The 9,601-nt window shown below is 41.2% G+C and overlaps 1 non-coding gene across 1 annotated transcript; it reads right to left on the bottom strand.

The window, feature by feature from the left end:
- Positions 1-957: 957 nt before the first annotated feature.
- LOC121532431 lies at positions 958-1,148 on the bottom strand. Its single transcript, XR_005994329.1, has one exon. It is a non-coding gene; the product is annotated as a U2 spliceosomal RNA (small nuclear RNA).
- Positions 1,149-9,601: the final 8,453 nt, after the last annotated feature.

Raw genomic sequence — 9,601 nt, 5'->3', positions numbered from 1 at the left:
GCTAGCTAAAGTTAGCTCGCTACAGCAGGCCACTGTGTGTAGGCTAATGAGATGCTTGTTAGCCAACTTTACATACTATAGCCACAGATAAAACAATGAGACAGATATTTCACCGGATGTATAAATGTGAAGCATCCGCTTGGCGTTTCAGCTCACTACCAAATATGGTAGAGAGAGGAAGCTCACTGGCCGGCAGTGGGAGAAGATGGAACGAGATGGTTTTGGCCGACATTCTGTAAAATGTTCTCATCGATTAAACATTTGATCTCAATATTGCTTTCTGTTCCTAAAACTAGAATATGTTATGAACAGAGTGGACAAAACGTTGTACTCTTTACCCTTTGCAAAAGTTTTTAAAAATCGCGTTGTTTAGAAGGAGTGCAAAGGCGAATTGAGTTATTGCACACGCACACTGCACAGAGGAGGCGTATCCTAACGGAAATATGCAGATGTTGCTAGATCGCACCAATAGGATCTCGCTAGCTCGTACTTTGTAACACAGGAAGCATATTGAGGCTAGGCTGTAAGACAGTTACTGTATTGTATATATGATATGTACATATGCCTCCAGCGAAGGAATAAGTCTTGGTACACTATATGAAGTTTGACACTCGAAAAAGTGCAGTGAGAAATCATAGAAATAGAATCAATGGGATAAATAGCCATAGTTACTTTGTAACACAGGAAGATGAAGAACAAACCATGCTTTCATTTCAATGGCATATATTTGAATTTTGTGAAAATAGCAGGCCTATGAATAATGACTTCAGGCAAATAGATCAAATAACGTTACCAGTACATGACTTTAGTCATTAGAATAGGCGACTGACTTGACCACCACTAGCAAGTCATCATCGACATTGAGATGAACTACCTCAAACGTAATTTCATCATAATCCTAATAAAAGAACACTAAGCCAGTCAATTGAATTGTCCTACTTTTTCTTTTACAACGACAGGGGGTGCACCGTTCCTGGAGGTACTGCAATACCAGGTCGATGCGTGGAGTGGACGGAGCAAGCCCCTATTCCATCTCCCTATTCCAAAAATCAATTTAATATATGGTCCCCAGATAGGGGACGTATCAGATATTAAACTGATAAGAACAGATACTACACTTGATCTTAGCCAAAAGGCCGAGAAGCGATACCGCAATGCTTTCGGAAGGAAGGTGCCGTTCTCCGACACGACAAATTCATTGACGGATTCACCAAAATGAGCTCTGTAAACTTTCCGCCAAATATCAAAGATGATGGTTTTAAAAAATGGTGGCATAGATTGGGAGTTGATCAACCTCGGGAATAGCCACTTTTGACTGTTACAATGTAACAAATTGGTAGGTTTCATAGTCACGTGGACATCCGCCCTCCAATCGGAATCGAGAGAAAGCCTTGTCGAATTAAAACCAGATTAACAGCTACATTGGAATAATAATCTATCAAATACGGGTGGGGAAAATAATTTGGAGATAACATTATTGACATAACATTTGATTTTATATCAAATATCTCTGGTAGCAATACTGCCACAAGGGAACTGAGGTATTGTCCACTTGGTGGCGCCAGAGTACCACCGTCGCCTTGTCCAAGCTGTACTATGTGGTCAATCAAAATGCACTTGAATGTTGAACCACTTGACTTCAATACATACAGCACATCATCAACGCTAATAATGTATACAATAAAAAAAAGCCTATGTGTTTTTAAATCAGTCCGTAGAGCCTTGTATGATATGGCCATTGTGAGGAGGCCTTCATAAAGTCGTCCTCCTAAATTACTAGAGGCCAAACTTCCACAATGTCCATGGCACTGGACTGTAATGATAGCTTGGTCTACAGTGCGGCCTACGGAGCGGTCCTGGCTGCATAAATGTGTGCTCTGCATAATAAACTTTTGCAAACATGGCACTTTGGTGGCATACTTTTACAATTAGGCTTACTCAGTCAATACAACACACTTCTTATCATGCACATAAAATACCATTAGGCCTATTGCATTGGAGAGCCTTTACACACGAAATACTGTATATTGATGAATAAAAATACACTGGGTTTGATTCATCCTGAAAGTTGTCATATTCAAGTTCAATCCATGAACTATTGGAATGTGGAAAAAACGGTACAATAGTGGTTGAACAATAATCCTATAAATCCGACCTGAATTCTCACTAATCATGGAACTGACAAGGGTCCAGTCGTCGTTAACGGTGCGCCAGGCTCCAGGTTTAACCTGCTACATGTGGTCTGAGTTCCATAATGATTCAAATAGGCTACATGTCCAAAATTATCGCTCAAATAAATGTATGTGGGTATTACTGACGGTTCTCCAGATAGTGGCTAATATTTAACATGATACAAATGGTCAAATAAAAGCCTGGGAATATCATCAAAACATTCTAAAGCGCATACATCAACTCGGCAGGTTTAGCCCTACGGAAGCCTATAGCTTGGGTCTCCAAATTTCATCCACGCAAATTATGAGGGCACACAATCAGAAATCTCAGTAACCGCACAGCTATTTCTATGCTATTTCACTGTCATGTTGATATGATTTTCAGTTTGCTTCCATATGGCTGGTTTCACATTCGTCTCCAGGGATCATAAGGAAGAATCATCTAAAACAATTCCCTTTCTCCAAACAGATTACTAATTTACCTAGCTCTTATCCAACACAACACTAAACAATACATTAATTGCACTATAACGGTGACAAACGGTGCCCACAAACTGTTAGGGCCTCCATAAAGCTGTCCCAACAGCAGAGTCCCAACAGCAGAGTCCCAACACCTTACCACCGCTACACCTGGCTATCAGCGGAGCCTTGTCTGGCAGCGAAACAGTTCATTCAGCCTCATTTACTGCCTTAAAAAAAAACATAGCTGATATGGCTGACTTGCTTAAACAAATGTGGTTTCTACTGACAATTGAGATGTACAAACTATGGCATAAGGGGACGACGAGCGGATAAGAGGCAATCCGTAATTTTTATTAGGACATTCATGAGCAAACTAGGACGGACGTAGTCAATATAACGATGTGTTCAGCACTTTTGAAATGTACAGCGACAGAATTCAGAACCTGGGCCGTTCTTACAGTGTTCTCCCTGTACACCAAGTCAGAACCGTAGGATAAATGAAGGGGACATATAAACAGAATGAAAGCTCTTACAATATTCAATGATTACATTTCTCTAAAACAGGCTATAGGCTACATGTGCGCCACCAAGTCAGAACAGTTGGCGAAATTATTAGGGTGAGGCACATGGGCTACTAACAGCTTACATACACTTAGTATTACTTTCTTAGCTACAGTATACATATCTCCCTGGCATATTACATCATTTATGCAGCAGCATACAATACATTCTCAGACTCACAGTTGTGCTGTGCTCACTTGAAAAAGAAGGTGGCAAAATGGTCCATCTTGGGCAAATTGTGTCATGAAACTTGTTATCAAAGTCCAGGTTTGATTGGACTGATCATGTCAACATCATACTTTCAAAATCTTAGCTAGCAAGCTAGTGTAGCTTGGTTCGTTCTGCGTTGTGTACTTTTAATTAGGACACTGCTACAACTGGAGGTCTGCTGGTTGGATTCTTTTTCTTTGCCCTGCACACGAAGAGACAACACACAATATGTTAGCCCTTGGTGCAGTCACAGCTCTCGGGCACCTGCGTGAGCACATGAAAACTCACATATTACAATAGGCAGACCCGTCGCCAGACCTCAGTCTTAAGTGGGGCATATGAAATGCATGGGAGGGCAGGGCACAATTATTATTAGCCTACAGTACGTATATTTATAATAATCGTATCCTCTATTTGCGCAGCACGTAATCATCACATTAAACATAACCAACAGCAATATGACCAGATAGCCTATAGCCTACACCACATTACATAGAAGCAATGTTATGAATATCCATAAAACACTTGACTATACAACATATTAGACGTAACACCAGAAGCAGCTCTCAAACATTGCATTTTAAAGCAGTCAACAGAGGGATATGCATTGCCATGAGACACACACACACACACACACACGCATATACACACACACACACACACACACACACAGAGAGACTTTGAACCTACCGGGACTTTGAGTGGAGGCAGCGCTGTCCTCTCTCCGGTCCCTCCTGTCAGCACAGCGGGAGGCGGCGTTTCTCCGAGCAGAACCTCCTCGTCAAAGTATCCTTCCACTCGGACTTAAACTTGTGAGTGAGGTCCTTTTCAAAAGCAAGCTGAATCAGCTGGGCCTTGCGTCTGTGCAGCATACTGCGCCGATGCTCTGAGAAGACGCTTTTGAGTGTGGAAAATGAGTTCACACATTGCTGTGGAAGCTCCTAAAGTTAGGGCAAGTGTGTAGGCTGTGAGAACAGTCGGCATAGCCTGGAGTGCACAGTTGAATGTGCTGAGGATGTTGGCTATTGTCCATTTTCCATCTTCGTGGGGAACCCGGGTGTCAGTCATTTTCTTCACCAGGAACTCACGAGCCACAGTATATTCAGATTCAACCAAATCAGTTCCAGCTAATACCAGGAGAGGGGTTACCTTTGATGGGTCCAGGAAATTATCCTCGGCCTCTGGGTTCAAAGCAGCCAGTGCGCCAATGAGCTCGCTACTGCGCTCTCCAAAACGCGCATTCATCTCTCCTTGCACAGCATCGATAACACTGTAAAACAACCTCATGAACTCAGTCTTTTCATCTGTGTCACTTTGTGGCTGACCAACTGTTTCTTCAACTGCAAATCCGCGGAGGTTCTTATTAATTGTGCGTCTTCTCTTGCTTGGACCAGGGTCGGTCACCGGCACAGCCTCGGTGGCCGATGCTGGAGGAGCGCAGAGATCCCACACGCAGTGTCTTCACGCAGTCAGAAGCGCTGTTCACAAGCGTCACCGCAGTGAACATGTCCATATCTTCGGCCTGTAGTAGTCTGTTATGCGGCTCGAAAAGTGACAACAGTTTCATAACAAGGTGCACAATTAAAATAAAACTGCGCTGCGTAACGGCAGGAAGCAGCCGCGTAGCCTCGACGCCACATCCGCTCCAAGGCCTCGTGTGTTTTCCACCTCGGTCAGTAATGTGGATGTCGTGAAAACTCTTCACCACAACTTTGACCGTTGCCAAGTGGCCAGTCCATCTCTGGTCCAAGAGACGTTTCAGGGTATCGCCTTTGTACAGAATAGCCACGGTTGGCTTCCTGATGAAGTTGTACAGCATGTGGCATACTCCAAAAAAAATCATCGACAGCTGCTTCACTGGACATGGCATGAATCACAACCAGATGAAGTTGGTGATTAAAGCAGTGAATATATGGTATGTTACGATCCAGCTTGTTTTGGAGCAATTTCTGCACACCACCATGCCTGCCAGACATGAGTGATGCGCCATCATAAACTTGACTCAGGATTTTGTCCGTGCCGAGTCTGGCGCTGGTGAGCTCATCAAAGATGACACCTGTCAGAGCCTCTGCATCACCTTTCTCAGATGTGGCCATTACCAAGAGGCGCTCACACAGACCATAGTTTTTGTCAACAAAACGCACAACTACAGATATGTTTTCTTGGCCTAAAGGATCCCGTGTGCCATCCACTTTAATTGAATACCAGCTATCGCCGACTTGTCTCACTATCTCCTCTGTCACGAGTTTGCTCATCATTTCGATAATCTCGTTTTGTATCTGTGGGCTGGTATAGCGTGCATTGTGTGGGATTGTTTTTGTAATCCGTGTCAGTTCGGGATCTTTGCGCATGGTGTACTCAAAGAGAGACAAAAACAGCCCCATTGAGCTATTATCATCTAGCACACTGGCAAAACCAGCATTATCTCCACGTAACGGCAATTGATTCACCACTAAAAACTCCAGCATATCAATTACAGCTGACATGTAGTATCTGTTGCGAGCCAGCTGCTCTGAATTTAAGAGAGTGGAAATCTCTTTTCCTGTCTCTCTACGTTTTTCTGAATCTCTCCACATTGCTTCACAGGCTAAATGTTCTTTTGAAGCTGCATGCTTATTTAAGCCCTTGCCTGTTCCAATTGCATGTTTCCAATCATTAAATGGGTCATTCTACAGATTCGGTGACATTTCAGTATTGTCAGTGTCCCAAGATGTACTAGTGTTATAACTTGTCAGAACATTTATCAAACTACACTTAAATTACAACATTTCAAAGTTTTACATGTTTTTAATATGGAGTAGAGAATATGATTTTAAACAGAGATGAATTTCAATACTTATATGTTTGCTTTTCTTAGGAGTATTAAGAATTTCGCCTGTCCCTATTGACCATCATGCAAATGGCGTGACTCATTTTGAGTACACAGTGTTAAATAATAATGCTTTTTTTTTGTTAAATTAATTGTATATGCCCCCTTATTATGCATAATCCATTTTCTCAGCATAAGACATTTTATTTTCTGAGAAATTCAGGCTTTTACCCCTGTCCTTGTATTTCTTTCAACCCCGTAACGCAACAATACCCCCACTCACAATTAAATAATGGTTTGATCCTGTGGACATCATTTATGAGGAAGTGACATCATACAAGTCTTCAGAGAAGCCTGGTGTGACAAGTGGTAAGCTGCTCTCTCACTTTTTATAAATATTTCATGTTTTTTAAGCACATATGGGCTTTGTCAATCTCAGGTATTCAACTCTGTTGGGGGGATTCATAGTTAAGATTTTACCAAGAATTGTTTTTATAGCTATGAAGTATAACAATGTATTTTGTTGAATAAGGCCATGTGGCACACTGCTAGCTGCTAGCATCCCGAATTAGCAACAGATTAGCACAAAATCTTCAACCCTGTCACATTCAACCCCATCACATTTTTCAATGTTACGGGGTTGAATGGCTGTTACAGGGTTGAATAGCTGTTAAATCTTAGCAATATTTAATGTATATTGCTTAATACCAATCATATTTTCTTGTTGAATGTTTGTTGTTTACGGTTTTACAGTATCAACTAAAAGTACGAGGAATTTTTGAAAATAATAACTTTAAAAAAGTGACAATTAATTTGTTCTCTCTCCTATATACATTGACATATTTAGGAGTATTATCTGCAAGTTCATGTTCATTTTACTACATAGTGATTAAAAGGATACAATATTTAGTCTTGAAGAGTAAGCAGGTCATTGACTTGACCTTGACCTACAATTTCAGATTCAACAATGGAAAAAACAGCAGCAGAAAGGAAACACACATAGAGAGGAAGGTGAGGGATATCTGCGCACCGGTGGTCAGGTAATTCTCCTGGACATGGGAAGGGAGCACCAGATGGTGTTGGTGCAACCCTAAAAAGAACCGCAGACAGGCTGATAAGTCAAGGATGTGACATCCCAAATGCTCATACTCTGTACAGGGTCTTAGAGGAGAACAACACTGCCATCAAGCTTTACTTCATTGAAGACGAGGCCATCGAGAAAGCCGTCCAAGGTATGCCAGCCAATTTGCCAGTAGTTCCATCCACAATGCGGATCCACCAAGTTGTTTGTGTGGCTGCAAGGCAAATTGCCTACCGTGATGTAAGCTGTATGTGCACAGTCCACAACAAGAAACTGGAATGCCAGTGTTTCAATACACAACATTTCACATTTACCCCTAAAGTTACATCAGTCGTGTCACAGAGGGAGGTTGATTGGGCAAATCCAGACATATGCGGGAAATGGTGCGTGGCCAAATATGATGACGATTTCTAGCCCGGAATAATTCTAGCCAAAGATGAATCCCATGTGCAGGTCAAATGCATGTGCTGTGCTGGACCAAATAGGTACTTCTGGCCACTTCTTGATGATATCCTGTGGTATCCATTTGAGGACATCTTGGAACACATTGATCCCCCTAAACCGGTGACTTCTAGGCACATGGAAATACAGAAGGAAGTGTGGGCTAGGCTCTCTCAGTAAAAATGGTGAACAAACTGTAGGCTTACCTATAGGTTATTAATGTTAAGATGTTTGCTTAATGTTCAAGCATTCAAACAACACAGACATTCCTGCCATTACTCTGGATATTTCTATGAAATCAATGAAAATGTTGTAACTGTTGTTAGTTTATTAATGTGTTTTAATCTGTCTAGATTTCATCTTGATTGTTTAAACTTTAAAAGCTATGTTGACAGTAGTTTAAAATGTTAAAAAATGGCAACATGTGACCTATATAGGTTATCAATGTTAAGATGTTTGCTCAATGTTCAAACAGACTCCTGCCATTATCAGATGGATATTTTTATGAAATCAATGAAATGTTTTTACTGTTATTAGTTCATTAATGTGTTACTCTGTCTAGCTTTCATCTAGATTCTTTAGATTTTAAAAGCTATGTTGACAGTAGGTTTAAAAATGTTTAAAATGTTTAAAAAATGGCAACATGTTAGTGATCTCAAAAGATAAAACATATGACACGTGATGCTTTTCACTCAACCCTGTTACATGATTTTCAACCCTGTTGCGGTGCATTCATCCCTGTTACGAGATTATTTTTTTACATTTTTGTATTAAATACACAAAATATAACATCAATAGTGTTTTTATTGTGTGTATTAAATCAGGGTAAATAAGGCTATTTCAATTTTGTCAGGAATTACGCAGCATTCTTGCACATTTCTTGCGAAAATGTGGAGTTAGATTAGAAATTTCTTCATCGTAAACTGGAAAGGATGGTGCTGGTCAGTTTTTCTTGATTTTCTCTTTAATTACAATATGCCATTATTTACAAGGGACATCTAAACTGTGAGATTATGCCAGAAGCTGATCTCAAGCTTATTGGAAAAATGAATAGTTGAATAACAAAATGACTGTGACGGGGTTGAATTAAATTGGGACTTGTTTGAGAAAATAATACAGAATAATAACTTAATACTCTACATTGAGATGGGAAAAGGTATTTTCTATCAAGTACACACATTACTTTGTCACATCAAATAAAAAAAAGCTTAAGATTTTAATGTTCATTGTTTCATCCTCCTCAATCACAAAAGGCACCGAATCTGTAGAATGACCCAAATCCCTTAATGGAGAAGGTCGAATCCGATGATACAGATTTGAATTTCCTGCAAGCATAACAAACTGCGGAGTCCTTTTCCACCGAGTACTCAAGCAACTCCCTGTTCAAATACCAGCTAGAGGAAAATGATCGGTTTTTATAACCAAACATTTTGACTGGATATTTCCAATTAATAAGAACCTCCGCGGATTTGTTTGGGTTTGTCCATGCCGAGGTCACTCACACCCACTGATTCAACAGGCAGTTGTGGCCCAAATGCTGCCCCAGTCGCGGTTGCACTTGACCTGCAGGTCCTGCCAGGCCCAGGGTCGGCATCCACGGAGCTACTAGCATCAGGCTCAGACTATCGTCCAGGGTCTCCTTCTCCAACTACAACATCAGGAGGCGTCGGTGTCGTATCCAATTTGGCAGAGAAGACTGTTGGTAGGCTTTTCAACCACTTACGGATATCCATGACGAACTGAAGCGAGTAAACCGGCGAAAACTCATCCAGCTTTCAAAAATGCGCGGTAACTGTTGAGCGGCTACACTGACGTAGGCTACGTCACGTACGTAGCCTAACATTCTTTTTATTAAGGCCGTGATAG

This window comes from Coregonus clupeaformis, unplaced genomic scaffold, assembly GCF_020615455.1.
Source record: "Coregonus clupeaformis isolate EN_2021a unplaced genomic scaffold, ASM2061545v1 scaf2092, whole genome shotgun sequence".
NCBI classification, from domain to species: Eukaryota; Metazoa; Chordata; class Actinopteri; order Salmoniformes; family Salmonidae; genus Coregonus; species Coregonus clupeaformis.
This window is presented reverse-complemented; position numbering and strand designations above follow the sequence as displayed.